Source organism: Centruroides sculpturatus, unplaced genomic scaffold (assembly GCF_000671375.1).
Source record: "Centruroides sculpturatus isolate CEXI.00-Female unplaced genomic scaffold, Cexi_2.0 scaffold254, whole genome shotgun sequence".
Classification (NCBI taxonomy): Eukaryota; Metazoa; Arthropoda; class Arachnida; order Scorpiones; family Buthidae; genus Centruroides; species Centruroides sculpturatus.
The window spans coordinates 100892-120737 of record NW_019384488.1 but is presented as its reverse complement, the minus strand read 5'-3'; the positions used below and the strand labels follow the sequence as shown (position 1 = coordinate 120737).

Below are 19846 nucleotides of genomic sequence, written 5' to 3'. Positions count from 1 at the left end.
AGCTTAATTGGAAAATTATATCAACTTTTGTTACTTTATCCTGTCTGCCTTTGTGGTGAATTCTAATTTAGCACACTTTCACACTATAATTCAATTCAATTCAATTCAATTTATTTACGGAGGCATAAATGCATACCTTGGCTCCGCTATGAGCACTACCAAGGAAATAAAATACAGGAAATGTAAACAAACAACAGTATGTACATTGTAGATTCCATGCAGAACTTTAAGTTAATGGATAAAATCCATAAAATTATAATTAAATAAAATTAAATTATACTATACTTTAGTAAAACAAAGTATTCGCGCGACATCAAATCCACAAAATTACGAATGAAAGAAAATGAATACAGAAAAAACATAAGCGAACAGCAGTAAGTACATTGTAGATTCCATGCAGAACTGCATATAGAAGACAAAGTCCATAAATTACAGGATAAGATAATACATGTTAATATATGTAAGCAGCAAGAGTATATTGTAGATACCATGCAGAACTGCAAGATAATTGATAAAATCCACGAAATCAATGAGATAAAATTAAGTAATATTACATCTAAATAAGACTAAGTACTCGCATGACATCAGTTCCACAGGACTACGTACAGAAAAATTAATACAGAATAATGTTAGCAAACAGCAGTAAATACAATGTAGATTCCATACAGAACCTCGTAATTGTGGATAAAATGCACAAAACTTATAATTAAATAAAATTCGCGTGTAACAACGTATTTGCGTATGAAATAGTAATTACAAAGCTAACACTAAGTAGACAGTCTTTAAGTCAAAGTCAGTGTCAGCAGTAGATTAGTTGGCTTGTGATCTGATTGATCTTTTTTGCAAGTCTTTTAAAGGCAGAGAATATCTCTTTGTTGCTCCAGATGTTTGAGAGGTGGCACGGCCAAGCTATATTCAATTCCTGCAAGAATAGCCGCAGTTCAGTTCTTTCCATTTCGGTCATCACACAATCAAAAATGTAGTGTTGAGATCCATCTGCAATCATACAGGTTGGGCACTGATCTGATGTTCTGTTTAAAAATCTGGCAAGGTACGTAGCAAATTTTCCGTGATTTGTAAATAATTGAGTTGTGTAATAATCGGGAGTAAACCATTTTATTTTAAAGAAGCTTTTTAAGTCGGGGACAAATTGAAACGTTATACTATGGTTACTATCATTCCAACGATGTTGCCAATGGTTAATAGCTTCCTTCCATAGTAAGCGTCGCAAAGTGATATAACTGATTTTATCGTAGGAAAAAGGAATGGTGGAGTTTAGTGCTGCAGCCTTTGCAAGAGAGTCAGCCCTCTCATTGCCTGTGAGCAGTGCCGGCCCTAGGCAAGTTTTAGGATGGAGCGAGATCCTATTATGGCGCCCGGTGGTGGAATCCAGCCACACACTCGACCCACGCGCGTCTCAACAGATAAGGCCATTCACATACTGGCCACACGCTTTCAATTAAAATATCGAAAAGTGAAAAAAATATTTTTTCCTTTACCACTGAGGCGCCCCATAGAACTTAGCGCTTGGAGCGGCTGCTCCGTTCGCCCTATGGCAGGGCCGGCTCTGGATATAATGAATGTAACGCCATCTGTTATGATACTTTGTATTAAAAACTTTTTATATTGTTAATTACTATGAAATAGCAAAAAATTTAATTTTAAGCGTAGGGGTGGGTGTTGTTTAGGAAACAATTGTAAATGTTGATAACGAGTAAAATCGTCATTAATTAAGTTCAACCTACTCGAGATACTACACACGACCTCCTCTATCTCCCCTTGCCATCGACCTTTAATCATCAAAATTTAATAGCATCAATAACCCTAATATACAAACCGCCCTGTAAAATTTCAGAAATTTTCGATTGAAAGCACAGGAGTTAAGCATCAAAGAGGGTGAACACACTAACATCTATCCATACATACAGAAAAAAATCCGACTTTTTTGTATTTCTCGACATTTCAAGATCTCCTGAATCCAAAGATGTAAAAATCTAGGGAAGTCATTTTATTTTTATTCATCGCCATACTTTCCCTCTGTTATATATAACAAAGCCGGAAAGTAAAATTAATGTGCGAATAAAAGCAGTTTTTCTGGGTGTTAATAATTATTATAACGTATGAAAAATGGGTTTTATCTATCTGGTACGTTTTGAAAACTCGCCGCACACCGCTGATAAGGTTTTACTATAGTTTTAATTTAAACGTATTATTATCACGATTGATTATTAAAAAAATAATGACTATACTATAGTCGCTATAGTATCTATCTGTTCTATTTATATACACTTATACAGAATATGCCAAGGAGAAATCTATTTCCAATCCGTTGAGATATTTGCATATGAATAACATTTACGCACGTTTTATACATCATTTTGAAGCTTATTTAATGTAGATTGCTTGGAATTAGTCTGGAATGTAGAACTCTGGAATTAGTCTTCAAAAATAATCAGTTTACTCAGAAGAGGATCTAGGTTTTTCGGGACCTAGAGTCCAATGTGACCCCATTTTTGTTAATACAAATAATACTATAAATTATCGTTATCATTATATTATTAATATTAACTATTTTTTTACTATACGATAAGTGCTCATTGTTAATGAAGAAGTATTAAAAATTTATGATGATAATTCAATTTTTGTGGGCCCTTGGGGACCAGGGCTTAAGCCCTATTAGTTCTTATTGTGTACTGGCACAATGAAGTGACGTTTTTCTCAACACTGGGCTAGTTGAATCTTTTATTTAGTTAGAACGTTTTTTCCATACATCAACGTTTCGGGCATCAGCCCCTCTTCAGCTAACTAAATATGTATAAAAATATTTAACAGGACACAAATTTATGTGAGTTTTTTGGTTTTTATTTGTGTCCTGTTAAATATTTTTATATATATTTAGTTAGCTGAAGAGGGGCTGATGCCCGAAACGTTGATGTATGGAAAAAACGTTCTAACTAAATAAAAGATTCAACTAGCCCAGTGTTGAGAAAAACGTCACTTCATTGTGCCAGTACACAATAAGCAAATACAACACGGTTTCGAAAACATCAACCCTATTAGTTCTATGTAGATCCGCCCCGAGTTTACTAAGCCTTAGTTTTGTTCCTTAAACCTAAAACGTTCGATCTTCCAATTTCCGAATTCTGTCGGTTCCAATCCCGCCGAGTTCGGAATTATTTGAACTGTACGAACCCACCAGTGATCGAATGGATAAAATCACTGAACCTGGTAGTTTGTCCTGGGTTCGCGCCTGACCAACCGGGCTAGCATGTAGAGTTTTCCGGATTTTCTTCACGTTAGTAACACTTAAATAGGGGCCATTTCCTATAAAAGACCTTCCTGCAGTATCTCTCCTTTGACAGATCGCCCATGAGTTGCGGCGTTGCGTTGTCGTAATCGAATAAAACGAAAACCAAACTGTACGAAATTTTAGTTATTTATTTATTTAATTGTCAGGAAAACGAAAATTGTTCAGAAATATCCTGAAAAATGAACGAGAAATTGTATGATTTTGTTTTAGCTCGTCCGTTTTACTTTCTCTCTATTACACAACAGCGGGAAAGTAAGGCGATCGGTTAAAAAATGACTTCTCAAGATTTTTACCGTACTCAAGGTATCTTGAAACGTTGAGAAATGCAAAAAAGGTCTTTTTTTGTTGGTGGATGTTAGTGTTTGTATATGTGGAGGGTGTATGAATTTGCAAGGTCAAGGAGAGGAGAGATAGAGGATGTCATGTATCATATCTGGAGTGGTGTCGGACTTGATGATTTTAGTGGTTATTAGTTTTTACAACTTTTTATAAAACTCATCTCGCCTCAAAATTAAAATTTTGTCATTTTATAATAATTAATAATGTAAAAAGTTTTAAAAATAAAACATCATAACGAATGGCGCCATACGCAATTTTAACTATTTTGCGGTGAAGTTACGCAACTTGCTGGAATTTTCCTCGTGAGATTGTAATCGATTTATTTCATTCCCGCTAGATAAAATTTTTTGTTTCATTTTTCTCTCTTTATATCCTGTGGGTACTAAAAAACGTATTTAAAAAAAAAAAAATCTTAACCATGATGAGTTCGTCAGGCCAACATAAAGTTGGTAGAATGGTAAGGGACGGGACAGACTGTACATAAAAAAATTCCTGAGGTTTCTCACCGGACTTCGATTCCGGTCCTCCAGATCGGAAGAATGAAACATGAATCGTCCATCCATCGTTAGATGGAAGGTTTTGTATCGCCAATTATTATTTTCAAGTTAGTGTTTTTTGGTATTGTGTTCAGAATTTGTTATGTGAAACATGACAACCTAGCCCCACAAGGAGGTCATCACAGTTTTCAATGATTGGGTGGTTGTTTGGGTGGATAAGCCTTGGTATGAACTTTTATTGAACAATGGAAAAAGCGCGCTTCTCAAGCATCTTTTAAAAAATCGAACTAACAATTCCCGAGCGATTTAGGAATACAGTACTCTTTGCAGGACCTTCCTACGAGGACTCCATAGCTTGACAGCATCGTATTTGACTATTGTTAGCTTGTTAGTTCGAGTCGCTATGAGTAATTTTTTTCAAATTCATGCAATTATTTTTACATAAAACAATTTTAAATTATATGATTTTATACATTTTATCTATTTATTTTCTATTTAAAATGTGCATTTTTCTCTTCTTTAAAAATTCGTTTAAAAATTGCTATGCGTTAAAAATAAATGTAAAATTTTTACATTTGTTTTTACATGTTAAAATATTATGAATAATTTGACATTTTAACTTAAGTAATTAAATAAACTGAAAAAATTATTCTTTTAATTAATTCTCAATATTACATTGAATTGTTATTTGTGACAGTAAACAATCATCTTTCAATACCACTTCTCTGATTTCTTTTATTGTTTACATCACAAATATTATACATTCCCTTTTCATAGCTAATAAAACAAAGTAATCAGTAAAAATTAGTGATGTAACGAATATTCGGTTACTATTCGGTATTTGGCCTATTCGGCCTATTTTTCACTATTCGGCCGAATACCGAATACCTAAAAACAGGAGTAATAAATAACAAAAACACAATAAATTAATCATTGTGGTGTTTAGATTTAATGTTATCGAGTTAGTGTTGTTTGTTTATATTTATTTATAACTTGTAACATGCACAAAATAAAAAAGAAAATAATATTAGTCACATGTATTCACAATTTATAATTACAAAGATCAGCACACGTACACGTCTATCGTTGGAGAATCCTCGCACATCTGAGGGTCTGACCCTGCCTATCCTTCTTTTTAAGCGCTCGTCTTTGCTCTTCCCTTTCTCTTTCCTCTATCGCTCTAATCCATGTATGCCTGTGCATACATCATAATACGCGCTCACGATACTTTCGATTCGTCACTTTTCCGTCGTAGAGTTCCCATTTTACAATTACGTGACTCAGCCTGGTGATAACGGAGAAAAGAGACAGATAGGACGTCGATATAAGTCACAGTTATGATTTCACAGATTCGAGACAGCTTGATAGCCCGAACGGCCCCAGGCTTTCGCCCGTGCACGCTAAGTGACTTTCATTACAAGCATTTAGCTTTCCGAAGTCTATGACAACAATTGTTTGGCATTGACGGCCGCGAATTTCGTGCCAATAAGCTGCCTCGACTTGTTCGATTATGTTATCAACTCAATTTCATATTTATTTTCACATTTTCACTTCGCGGTCCTTCTCTGTTCTTTTTCCGTTATTTACACGTGTAGGTCATTTCATTGTTATCCACATTTGATATCATCATTTATCACATACTTCCATGACACTCTTGTCTGTCCGCTACAACTGCCAAGAATTAACGCGATTGGCGAAGCGTAGTGACAGCGGGCCAATAGAGAGCAGGATCCTTGCCATAATGCGGTTTGCGCGCCAATTTTCGTACGTGCGTTAATCAAGCCGAATAGTTTGGCCGAATATTCGGCTATTCGGCCACGCTCCTGGCCGAATATTCGGTATTCGGCCTGAGGCCGAATATACTATTCGTTACAACACTAGTAAAAATAAATCAAAGTTACATACAGTAATAAGAATATAAAATCGTAAACTATAAAATAATAAATTATTCGAGTTTTGAATTATTGAGTTTTAAACTTATTTTACTGTTTTAAACTTATTTTTAAACTTATTTTACTCAATAAATTATTGAGTTTTAAACTTATTTTACTGTAAACAATTCCAAAAACAAATTTTCAAGGAATAGAAACTGCAAATTTTTAATAGAAAATAAAAAGGAAACCTCATTAACGTACTTAATTTATAGCCTTTCCTTTAGCGAGTTTCTTTAGCCTTTTCTTGTTTGAAATGAAAACGTAGAATGTTTCTTTATTAATAAAATAAACTTTAAAAATTTCAGTTTCTACAATAGACTAATTAACCATTGTTAAGAACCACCAAGAACCAATTAAGAACCATCGTTATTGTAAAGCTCATTACTAAGGTGTTAATTATTATTAAAGAATTTGTGAATTAATCTCATTCACTGTTGTGATAAGCCCATCTGTATATGTGTCTATTTATTATATATTTAGACTAACTTGTAAGTGTTAAATTTTATTTTCTCTTAGTAAAACTACCATTAATTTTTAATAGGAGTAGAAAACACTATGGGTTTCTAAGGCTTCTCCGGGCCTGGGGAAAATATCCAGCTTTATCCTCTCGACGGCCCTGCAAACACCACGGTGGTTTCCTCTGTACATCTCGTGCTACGGAATCCAATGTAATAAGGGATAGGAAGAGACTCAATGCTGATGCCTAGTCCGCCCCCATTCTCACTGAGAATCCTTCTGTCTCTCCACTCGATATTAAAATCTTGGTTTGATGCTTATCAAGCACACCTATCATCAGCTTTGTATATTCTGAGATCATCCTTCTTAGATGAGATCATCTAAGATACATTCATATTAATTCCCTCGAAATCCTGTCGTAAGCCTTTTCAAGGTCTATGAACATCCTATGTAATTTCTTTTGCTTTTTTCTGAATCTCTTTATTCCCTCAACCCATGAATGGCATCCATTGTAAATTTCCTTTATTAATCCACATTCTCACTTATATCTATCTTGTATCTCAATCTTTTATCTATTATTCTCCTCTATAGTTTCATCTCACGGCTCATCAGTTTTACTTCCTCTGTAGTTAGATCATTCTTACACATTGTCCTTACTGAAAATCGGAATTTGTGTACTGGCTCTCCATTTTGCAAGCATTTTCTCTCCTCATATTATCGTATTACATAATATTACATAACCGAAAATAGGGAGTAGAATATTACATATTCTACTCCCTATTTCCCTAGTGCTTTGAAAGCGTCTGCTGAGATTCCATCCGACTCACTTCCTTTCCCTTTTTCATGCTTTCCAGAGGCCTCCTCTCCTGTTCCTCTCTGACCTACTCCGTATTCTCAGCTGTGTGTTCAACTTACGTTAGTTCTCTATCTTTTCTGCATTCATCAAGGTGTCAAAGGACTTCTTTCATCTTTTCCTTATCTCCTTTTATTATACGAAAACTCGTTCTTGTTCATCGTTTATTATGACCATCGCTTTAGTTAAACATCTCTATATTTCCTTTCCTCCTTTGCCAATTAGCTTATCATTTTATCGTCATCTATTCCTCCAGACTCTAGTATTGTATATTTCCTCGTTTGCTTCCTCCTTGGATTTAGCAATTGCTCTTTTTACCTCATTCTTTGCGTTTCATTTACATTGCTTAAAAAATTTAATAACTTAAAACCCGAACATTAAATACTTTGCGCATAATTTATTAATGAATAAGGATTAAAAAGTTTTTCTCTCTATTAAGTTAATGAGGAAACATCTTATTTATTTCTACAATACATTTTCTTTACTCAACTTTTCTTAAAAAAATGAAAATTAGAAACGTTAACCTAATTTTCTGTGATATCCACCCTAAAAATTTACCTCTAGCCAAAACAAAATGAAACAGTACCTAATATTCTACTATCAACTGCTGTTGTGTGAAATATTATATCTCGATGTAAATGAAAAAAATCATTCATCAAATAGGCTTTAATTAAAAAAAGTTCTTTAAAGATTAATATTAATAAGTTTCGGTTAATAATTACGCTTTATTTTCTCAACTATATTCTTGGTGTTTAGAATTAATTATTTGAAAAATTTAAACATTAAGAATAAATAAATAAGTACACAATGCAGAAAATATTTTAAATTATTCTCATATTACAGTCGTTTTATATAAACATTATATCGATATATGTTTTTACGTTTATATACAGTATACATATAAATTTCTTAAAACGCTATAGTCGAATTAAAGCGAAAATAACAGATTTCTTGTTTATAAGTTAAATAGTTCTTCGAGAAATTTTCATTTTAATAAAAACAGAAATTCAATATTGTAAGAAGTAGGACATCGAACTTTGAGAAATATAGAACGATTCTTTCCTTTGGGCGTAATAAAACAACGCCCCGAATATGAACTATGAAGTGGGTGTTCTCATTTTCCGCTAATAATCCCTATTAGTAACTACGGAAAATTTTCAAATTTGGAACGTTAAACTGAAAATTCAATAACGTCATTTAGGAATGAATGCATTTTAATATCAAAATAATTCCACCCACTTCGTTATTTCCCCCTTTCAAGTTTTTTAAAAAGACATTTTTGAAAATATCTTCCTACTAAAAAATACCAGACAGATAGAAATTTACATAATGAATTTTTGATGTATTAAATTAATAATAATATACGGACCGAAAATAGACAATATATTTATTGTAATAATAATAATAATAAATATATGGAACTTGGCTCACAAAATACATGTTTTAAATAGAAAATAAATAGATAAAATGTATAAAATCATATAATTTAAAATTGTTTTATGTAAAAATAATTGCATGAATTTGAAAAAAATTACTCATAGCGACTCGAACTAACAAGCTAACAATAGTCAAATACGATGCTGTCAAGCTATGGAGTCCTCGTAGGAAGGTCCTGCAAAGAGTACTGTATTCCTAAATCGTTCGGGAATTGTTAGTTCGATTTTTTAAAAGATGCTTGAGAAGCGCGCTTTTTCCATTGTTCAATAAAAGTTCATACCAAGGCTTATCCACCCAAACAACCACCCAATCATTGAAAACTGTGATGACCTCCTTGTGGGGCTAGGTTGTCATGTTTCACATAACAAATTCTGAACACAATACCAAAAAACACTAACTTGAAAATAATAATTGGCGATACAAAACCTTTCATCTAACGATGGATGGACGATTCATGTTTCATTCTTCCGATCTGGAGGACCGGAATCGAAGTCCGGTGAGAAACCTCAGGAATTTTTTTATGTACAGTCTGTCCCGTCCCTTACCATTCTACCAACTTTATGTTGGCCTGACGAACTCATCATGGTTAAGATTTTTTTTTTTTTAAATACGTTTTTTAGTACCCACAGGATATAAAGAGAGAAAAATGAAACAAAAAATTTTATCTAGCGGGAATGAAATAAATCGATTACAATCTCACGAGGAAAATTCCAGCAAGTTGCGTAACTTCACCGCAAAATAGTTAAAATTGCGTATGGCGCCATTCGTTATGATGTTTTATTTTTAAAACTTTTTACATTATTAATTATTATAAAATGACAAAATTTTAATTTTGAGGCGAGATGAGTTTTATAAAAAGTTGTAAAAGCTAATAACCACTAAAATCATCAAGTCCGACACCACTCCAGATATGATACATGACATCCTCTATCTCTCCTCTCCTTGACCTTGCAAATTCATACACCCTCCACATATACAAACACTAACATCCACCAACAAAAAAAGACCTTTTTTNAATTTACATAATGAATTTTTGATGTATTAAATTAATAATAATATACGGACCGAAAATAGACAATATATTTATTGTAATAATAATAATAATAAATATATGGAACTTGGCTCACAAAATACATGTTTTAAATAGAAAATAATGCTTTATAAGAGAAAAACACAAGTTAAATTTCTGTAGGAAGATTCACATAGAAAAGGTGGTCAGTCGAAGTTGTATTATTAACAAAAAAGAATTGGCGAAGAAATAAATTTAGTTTAAAAACTTTTACATTAACGTATGGCAGTTAAACCTATACGCATTACTTTTAATAAATTATAGTCGAGATCTAAATTTCAATTTCGGGTGTGGCGGATATAAAAGACAGAAGTATCGATCTTATAAACAAACGACATCCAATTAGAATTCGAGTACAAAAAAGAAAAAATATATATTTCGAAACAAACTAAAATAATTAAATTTAAGCATTTTATAATTTATATTTTATCATTACAAATATTATTATAATAGAAAATAATTTTAATATCTTGATTTTAAATTTTCATACTAAAGAGGGCGTACAGTCGGAGTGTGATAATTTTGACGTGTGGAGTCATCCGGGAAAGCCTGATAGGATTTTGTTTGTATACAGTCTTGCTTGAGTTGTGCACGTCGCCGTTATTATTTTATAGTCCGATGAAGACAAATTAATACGCCAGATTCGCTCGAAGTGCATCTTAATATTAAGTTAAGCGAAGAAGTTTGTGAGATGGCACCTGACATCTTGTTTAAAACTGGTACGATGTTTGATTTGTTCATTTAAGCAAATGTAAACAACATGACATGTCTGTTTCTTCTGTAATTTAATCAGTTATTTGATTTTTCTTCACTGACATTATTTTTCAATATACATAATTCATTTTTGTATTCACAATATATAAGATTTAATGTACTGGTCTCTCTGCTCCTATTATAACTTTTAATATCCTATATAAAAATGAGTCACATTAAGATTTTCGTGTTAAATAAACTATAATATTTATAGTTATTACCAAATATATCAAAGTTTAATTCAAAACTATTTATATTTGAATTATACATTTCTATAACTTTAAACATGCATAATATAAGAAACTTGCAAACTTTCAATGACATTTTGCTGATGAATCTTAAAAGTAATACAGCAAACACTTTGAGTTAAAATTTTGTAAATTCATTTATAACTAGTGATTTCTATAGTACTGTATGAAAAAATGTCCAAGTTATTGTGTAAGTTATATTATTAACAATATAATTGTTAATAAAATATGTCATTTTAATGCTTTTACTCACTAGCTCAAAATTGCTTCGTACGACGCCAAATAGTTTAAGAAAGTATTAACGCTGTCTGTTGGCATTATTGTTTTACTTTAATACTTCAGCTTTAATTTTAGTTTTTAGACAGCGTTAATACTTTTTTTTACTTAATAATGAAATTAGATGTTGTTAGAATTGTTCTTTTAATGTACCAGTATAATTTTCTTTCTGTAAAATTATATTTAGGATTTATTGTAATATAATTATCTGGGATTGAATTTTATTTTTTACGGAAAGTTTATGATGAATAGTTCCTACTGTTTGAAACTCTAACATAAGATTTTGTTTATATCTTCATCAATAATTATTAATTCTGTTAGATTAACTATAATAATGTTACAGATAATGTACAAAAATAAAAAATATTGCAATTTAGAAGCATAAAATAATCAATAATCAGTGCATTCTTAATAATTTATTCATCTCATGAATAAATTTTTATAATCCACTTACTAGATCTTTAAAACATCTACAGAAAGTTACTAAATCTAATTTTTTAAAAGATAATTTTGCATTCAAAAATCGCAAAAATAATCATTTTTCTTCTTTCATTCTAAGCAATCGCTATAGTAATAATTGTTAATTAACTTTATATATTTCATAGAGACTTTGTAATTTAGTCATGTTCTGAATTAAAATAATAAAAGCAAATCTTCATTTTTTATGAGAATTTTATTTTTTAAAATCTGTTTATTGCAGGAATGCACAATATGCAGCCTGCTAATGTTTTAATGTAATCTATAATCTATTTCTAGTAATATGCATGTCTAAATATACATAAATGCAATAGCATTATTTTAATTTAAAATGAAATGATAAATTTGAGTTTAAAGTAATATGTTGTTGGATTTGCACACAAATGTTCGTTTAATGCCCTCATCAGTACATTTTAACTATAATATTGTGCACATTTAAAAATAACTTTATTTAATGTGGTTTGAAGCAACACTTAAAAATTGTACATTCCAGGTTTAAGTTATTACGAATTTAACTAGTCAAATAATTTGATCAAAAGTGAGATCATTTTGAAAATTAAAATTGAAAGATTCTAAGTTAAATAATGATCAGTTTATCAAAAAGTTTGATTTTTAGTCAAAAATAATACTTAAATTAAAAAATAACATTATTAAATTATATGTGTACCTTTGTTTCTAATACTTTAGCCCATCTTTCAGGTAGACCTATGTTCAAAACATTCTGAAGACTTTTCCTCAACAAAATATCTAAGTGGTTTTTCACATTGTAGGAGAAAAAGTTCAATGACTTAACTATTCTGGAGGAGATCAAAATAAATGATAATCTGATGGTTTAAGATTGAAAAACACATGGTGGATGACATAAGATATCTTATCCAAATTCCAATAATTTCTTCTGAGTGATCAAAGATGTGTGAGGTCTAGCATTGCCATGCTAGAAAGCCACAATATTTCTTCTTACTAATGTTGGTCATTTTTTTTATGGTTGTCTTCAGATTATCAAATTGGAAAGAGTACTTTTCTGAATTCGTGGTCTGATTTTGAGGTACAGTTCCTTGTCAACATAATCTTTTTCAGATGTAAACCATCTTTTGATTGTATTGCAGGGGGTTTGGTTTACCTTCTCCACAATTCTTTTTGCTGTACATTATCACAAATAATCCATTCTTTTATCACTAGTAATTGACCACTTCAAAAAGAGATCCATCTATTTCAGCAGCAAATCAATGGTCAATATTCCATTTTTTCAGATTTTTCTTGCTCAATTGATGTGATACCTAAAGAAAATAACACAATTTGTATTTTAAGTGGTGTAAATTGTAAATGGCCAACAACTGATTTTTGAGTAATAGATAACACTTCTGCAATTTCTCTAGTGGTGTAATGTGGATTCTCTTGAATTAATATCAACATATGAATGAACTTTTTGATCAACCCAATATATCTTTAATATAGTATTATGTCTAAACACTCAAGTAGGTTAATGATGTAAAATATCAGTCAGATTTAATGTAATTAGCTTAAAATAACAAAATTTAAAAAATTTAGATTAAAATCACTCAAGTAATTTCGAAAAGTATTGCACAGAAAGAGACTTTATTATTTAGTTAAAACTTTTTGTATATTGAAAACACTTTTATATATGTATCTAATTTAATTTTATTACTACACATAAATATATTACAGTATTACTAAGTTTAATATATAGTTTTTGGCAATTTACATTATTAACTGCTTAATTTTTTAACCTGAAATTGATCTATAAGACAATTAGGACAAGAGAGTGATTTAGTAATTAGTAGTAATAAATGGTGTGCTTTATTAGATTACAGTACAAGTTCCAATGGATTTACTGTAATTTAATAAAGCACACCATTTATTACTACTGATCTATAAAATTTCCTGTAATCAGCTGAATTAATCAATGCACCTTTAACAATGGGTGAGGTTTAAATAATGCTAGCATTTTCAACCTGAATGGCCATTTGACAGTTGAGCTACATTCCACTTTCAACTGTCCAAACCTGAAGATTGCACATTAACTGGGATGGAAATGTTAGCATTACTTAAAATTTACCCATTGTTAAAGGGGAATTGATTAATTCAGCTGAATTCCCACAGTGGTTAGTTCATCCTTAAGTCCAGTAATCTGGCACTGCCTAGAAAGTAACCAATAATCTGGAATTGTTTGATGATAATTTAGTATGCTAGTACAGTATTCTGCAAATCACAATTTGTTTGGACACACTAAAACCACTGGGCAAGAATTGAGGCAAAAGTAGGGATGTGGCCATGCACACTGCTACATGTTGGGGTTCTCATTCTTGGAGCATGAGTAGCTTTTGTGAATTTTGTGTAGAATAAAATAAATATTATGTATATATGAGTTATTGTGAATATTGATTTTATGCCATAATTACAGTGACCATACGTCCTTTATTTAAGAAGACAGTCCTTTATTTCATTGCTCTGTCCTCTAACTTTATTTATTTTATAAAATAGTCATTTTGTCCTTTATTTTGTAAATTCGACGCAAAGTTTAAAAAATTTTTTAATAATATATTGAACAAGTTACCCCCATACAAAGTCAAAGCGCGATTCGAAAAAGCTACTGTTATCATCAACATGCCTCACCAAGAGCATCTCAGGTGGCTAGAGGCCACAGCTATCTACAGTGTCGGCCAGCTAACCACGTGCGTTAACCAGAAGGAAGTGCTGACTCTGTCTCTGGCCTGGCAATCACTGTTGAATGCCAACCCGCCACTTCCTCCCCCACCACAAGACCGTGCATGTCAGAAAGGACCCACTCCGTCAGAATTGACACACGATCCCAACAAATAGAATACACTCTGTCCAGGGAATTCCAGTCGATCTGAAGAAGAGCAAAGAGATTGCTCGAAAACATTTGTCAACAGCGATATACAGTATATATGCATCACACACCAGTGGTTACAGGTTCCGGATAGTGTATAAACTTGTGAATTTTATAAGGTATTTTTTTTTATTTTCTTTCTTCGATATGTCCTTTATTTTCCCCCAAAAAATATGGTCACCGTAGCCATAATATGTTTGTTAATATTTTTACAAGTTTTCCAATTCATCTTAACACAATATAGTAAAGTACTGTGTCATCTTCAGACTGATTAAGGAAAGTGCATAAACAGATCAGAATATGGCAGCATGGATTGGTACAAAATGTACAGTAGTGTCTGTACATTTTGTACCAGTCCAGTACAGTAGTGTCTGTACATTTTGTCAGATTATACATAATTTATCTCTACCCTCAAAATTAAGCTTTTTGCCATTTTGTAATAATAATATAAAAAGTTTTTTAATAGAATCTCATAACATGCCATCACTCACAATTTTAACTCTAGCCAGAAAAGTTATGCAACTTGTTGCTGGAGTTTTTCCTTTGAGAAAATCAGTATTTTTATTTTTGATTGATACTCATATGCTTTCAATTGATATGAATTATGCTATGATTATATGTTTGTTTCTCTATTATTTGCCATGTCAATAGAATAGTATAGCTAGGGGAGGGCAACCTGGCCTGGTTATGCTATTGACTACTACTGATCTAATGCAATAAAAAGGTGAGTTCTGTTTTGTTGGGATAATACAAGACATCAGATACAATTTTAAATTTCCACAAAAGTGTTGCTTATTGTCAGAAATTTCTGACAATGATATCTCTTGAAGATGGTCTTATAGATCATCATATCTACTTAAGCACTTAATTGTGCTTAATAACAATATTGGCAACAGTGTCCTATTTTTTTCACAGGTTTTCCCTGTGTCTATATATATATTTTCACTTTTTATGTATGTTTGATAGACAAAAGGTCCTAAAAGGTCCTAGCTATGCCACTATTTCTACCATAATTCTGGAAATGATATTGGTGTGCATATTCTTGATTTTAGAAATTTTCTATTATATTTGTTTGGTTTATTCATTGCAATGGAAAAAATGATTGAAATGAGCAATTATTTATTATGACATCACAATGCCAGGTTTCAATTTTTAATCATATTTTTTAAATTTATTTAATTTAAAATATATGTCTCTTCACCTCAAATTAGTAGTGGCTTGCCTCTGTACATCATACTTTTCCTGTTTGCAATAGTATCATGCTGATCATTTATCTAACCCCTTTCAGGGAAAAATTTTTGAATTGAAATAACATTTCTTCCAGTTTGCATCAGAAATTCATATATAGTTAATAGAAATCTCCTGTCCCTAATCTTTTCATATCTGGTTTCGGCTTTCATCTGTTTAACTCTGTTCTCAAGATTAAGGAAGGACAGAAGACAGTAGGCTTTTATATATGTACAATTTTTTCAAATTGCAGCCCAATGATGTTTTTTCAATAATTTAATTTTCAAAAGTTTTTAAAACTTTTGAAAATTAAATTATTTAACAAATTCTTTTTTAGTGTTTTGGTTGTAAGCGTTTTAAAGGCTTACAACCAAAACACTTAAAAAGAATTTGTTAAGATATAAACTCATTACCAAGATTTTAACATTTGGTAGTGACGATAGACTATAGTTAGACTTTATTAATCAAATGTTACAGATTCTCTTGAAAATATTTTGTGATTTAAATTTTGTTATAAATATGAGGATCATTTGATAAATCATGGAAACTATTTTTTATTTTAAAAACTGCAAGAGATTTTTAAGAGAAGAAAATGCATGTGTAAACTAAGTTTTCTCAAAAATTTTGTAATATGAGTTTGAAAATGATACATACAATAGTAATGTTTTAATAATATAATCAAGTGAAACATCTCGTAAGAATCTCCTAGATTTTTGACTCTGAGAATATCATCTAGTTTGTAAAAATTACTGTTAAATATGGATTAATTGCAAAACAGTATCATGAATAACTAGTAGAAGCTAAAGACAATAATACTCTTTCATATCAAACAGTTACACAGTGGTGTAAGTACTTTAGAAGTGGAAAATATCAAATAGTATTACTAATGACCCCTGAATATTATATAAAATATAAAAGTATCTTGATAATTGATACATTAGATATTTTTTAAGCTTAAACAGTTTTAGGATATTTTCTCTTTAGAAGATTGACAAATATAGTTTAACTCCATAATAGGCATATGTTTTGTCATACAAATGGGTACATGGATTGCAATTATAAATTTTTACATTACAGATAAAATATTTTAAAAATATTTGTGGCTAAATTTATAAATGATTATTTCAAATCCTATTTCTCATTTATACTACATCATTACAAAAATTTCTCCAAAAATGGACAAGTGGATTATATCTTTAATCCACTAATTTTAGTTTTGATTGCTTTGTATCAAAACAAGTTTAAAACTGTATAAGTAGCAAAAACATTGTAATACGAATTGAATTAATAACATTCAAGCAAAATATAAATAAATTATGCTAAATCAGATATGTAATCCTTTGAAATGTAGATACAGAAAATTAGGAAAAAGGAGTTATCAAATTATTGAATATATAAAATAAATTCAAATTTCTTGAGTATTTTTTCTAACTTTACAATAACAATAGTGTATAATAATTATACAAGTACTTAAAATTTTACATTATTAAAATTTATAGTAACATTGAATTTCAAATTAATTTTTTTTTAACATTAACATCTAACATATTTACTCACAATGATGAATACACATAGACAATTTATTCAATTTTGTTATACACAAAAAAAATTACATTTATATGACATATTTATTACTAATTACTTATTACTGTTTGGGTTTGAAAATAGATGATATAGATTAATTTTTTTGTGATTATGATTTTAATATATATTCAGTATTATGAATATTATCAATAAATGATTGAATTAAATTAATTACAATAAAGTGTTAAAATATTTATGTATATGTACAGGGTGTATCAGAATGACATTTTAAAAATTTGGGGGACTGTAGAGGATTAAATTTTGAACGTTTTGATATAAGGAACCCATAGCTGGAAATGTGATATAAATTGTCTACAGCGGTAGGAAGTGCTTCACCGCCCTTCACTTTGGTAGCTACTCTTCTGTCCATTGACATCATGCTATTGTTCTTGACTTCTTCCTCTGAGGTTATGTAAATTCCTTTGTGTATGCAACACCAGTAGGAACAGTTCACGAGCTTACAGAGCACATCATTACAGCATTTAATACCATCAGAGGGGAGCATGGCATCTTACAGAGAGTTGGACAAAACAAGGTTCATTGTTGCACATTATGTAATGAAGTTGGTGGTTGTCACATTGAACATTTACTCTAAAGTAGTGCAGCCACTGATTCGATGTACAGTTTGACTGTACTGTACTATTTTGTCAATAAAACTTGTCATAAATACTGTATTTTGCTGTTTCATTCAGCATATCGACTGCAAAGTGCAAAGCGCTGTAGAAACTTTATATCACATTTCCGGCTATGGGTTCCTTATATCAAAACATTCAAAATTTCATCCTCTACAATCCCCCAAATTTTTAAAACGTCATTCTGATACACCCTGTATATATTTAGAGTTACTGTATTTTTATATGTTTATTTAATATAACTTTCTTTGTTGATATGGATTAATTACTGTATCGTAATAATAATGCAATTGTTTTTTAGGTTACTAATGCCTGAACAGAAAATATTAACTGAATATTTGATATCTGAAGCAAATTTCATCAAGTACAGTGTGCAATTTATTCACATAAATGTTTGTTGTTTATAATTTTTATTTTATTTTTAAGTGAATGCTTTTAATGATTCAACTTTTTAAAATATTTATAGAAATTCAGCATGAAAAAAGAAAATAAAGATTTCCTGTAAATTTAAGAAAAATGAAAGATAAACATGAAGAAAGAGGAATATTTCTGAATTTTAGTTAAATATTAAATCAAAAGTGTTATTTATTCAAAGTTATTTCATCATAAATATGTATTTATTGTAAAAAAGGAACTAATGGTCTAAATGTAAAGTGAACTGAATATTTGAAGCAAACTTTATTATGGTTTTATAGTATTAAAATTTATTATAAAATGAATATAGTTTTAAGTAGATGTACTCTATTATTGACAAGAATAAATATCTAATTTTATGCTGGTTTTTTTCCCTCCAGAAGAAGAAGAAAGTGAAGGTTCGGGTAAGAAACATTTTGTCTGTGATGTCTGTAAAACAAGATTCAGATGGAAGAAAAATCTGAAAAGGCATTTAAGGGTTCACACTGGAGTGAAGCCATTTTCTTGTGATATATGTAAAAAAAGATTTGCCAGGAGAGGGACTTTACATAATCATTTATGGAGCCATACAGGAGAAAAACCATTTCTGTGTGACGTGTGCACAAAAGGATTTGCTCGAAGAGGACATCTAATCAGGCATCTTCGGATTCACACAGGAGAAAAACCTTTTGTATGTGAGATATGCAATGAAAGGTTTAGATTTAGTAATCAGCTTAAAATCCATTTTACTAAGCAACACTCAGATAAATAAATTATTTTTTAAAGTAATTTTTAAAGTTGGTTCTGAAAAAATTATAAAAAATTTTTTCAGAACAAACATAAAAGTTTACAACAGAATGTATTTTTAATTTATTTAACTTTTAATCTAAATTAACATCCAATTTAAAATCATATCATTGTAGAATGCTTTTAAACAATTCAGATATTATTTATCATATTCAACCACCTGATTTTGCGCCAACATATTTATCAAGCCACAGATTATGCAATTGCACAATTTCCTGGTGAAATTTTGCTTAATTGCTGTAAAAAATTCTTGACTGCACAAATTTCTGCTGTACATATAAAAAATAAATGCTTATGTGCAGATACTAAAATAATTGCATGACAGCAGAAAATTCTGTCTTCTCAAATTAACAAATACTTTAATAGACTCAAATATTTGAATATATTTGCATGTAATGCATAAAAGTAGATAGATTTCATTCGTATATTAATATTCTACATTATTTCTTATCAGTAACAAGCATACCTGGATATAATATGCACAGCGAAAATGTCAAAATATATGAAAAGTTAATCAGTTGATAGGAAACCAAAAAATTATTTCTTGTCAACCAATTAACTTTTTTGAGCTTCATTTATCAAGAAAAAAAATTTGTGTTTTCTATAATAATAGATTTACAATAATAAATGTTTTTATAGATTTCATCATTTACTTTAAAAGTAAGATAAATTATGTAACACA

At 30.4% G+C, this 19846-nt stretch overlaps 1 long non-coding RNA gene across 1 annotated transcript in view; it reads left to right on the top strand.

Moving 5' to 3' along the window:
* The window catches only part of LOC111621662, a 24381-nt gene extending 5891 nt beyond the window's left edge, over window positions 1-18490 (top strand). The window contains exons 2-4 of the long non-coding RNA XR_002756122.1: window positions 10391-10614; window positions 18266-18356; window positions 18431-18490. This is a non-coding gene — a long non-coding RNA (uncharacterized LOC111621662). The remainder of the gene's footprint in view (window positions 1-10390; window positions 10615-18265; window positions 18357-18430) is intronic.
* The last annotated feature ends 1356 nt before the right edge of the window (window positions 18491-19846 follow it).